This window comes from Austrofundulus limnaeus, unplaced genomic scaffold (assembly GCF_001266775.1).
Source record: "Austrofundulus limnaeus strain Quisiro unplaced genomic scaffold, Austrofundulus_limnaeus-1.0 Scaffold26, whole genome shotgun sequence".
Taxonomy (NCBI): domain Eukaryota; kingdom Metazoa; phylum Chordata; class Actinopteri; order Cyprinodontiformes; family Rivulidae; genus Austrofundulus; species Austrofundulus limnaeus.
In genome coordinates this window covers 1-558 of record NW_013952428.1, presented here as the reverse complement: position 1 = coordinate 558, position 558 = coordinate 1, and positions in this window count along the sequence as shown.

Below are 558 nucleotides of genomic sequence, written 5' to 3'. Positions count from 1 at the left end.
TGCGTGTGCAGGTGTGAGCATGCTTGTATATACAGTATAAGGTTTCTCCATGGGAAAGTTTAACAGTGATTGTAGACCTGACTCCTAAGGCCTGAGGCAGACATGAGGAAGACCAGAGTCAAAGGCACCAAGAGGCACCCCAAGAAAGGAGACCCCAGGGGTGCCACTGCAGGAATAACCACACACCCACCCTCCAGAGTGGAGCAGAGGAGAGAACCGGGGGAATCCCTCCAGCAACCACAACACAGAAGCCTGTGGGGCCAGCAACGATGAGCCCACAGGCTCTGCTGGCTCCCGCTATGTCAGAGCCGATCGGGCCATGGACACAGAGGCCCGAGTCCCCTGGTCGTCCCCCACCCCAGTCACCAGGCTAAGCCAGCACACATCCGAGCACCCAGCCCCAGATACTGAGAGCCACCAGTGCACCGGCAGGCAGAGGCACCACCCACCACAGGAAAGTGTTACAGGGGAATGGGGTACCACCACCAGCGGGGGGGATGATCCAGGAGAGGCGGCATCCCAAGCTCCAGTCTGACAGATAATCAGGTACACAGACAC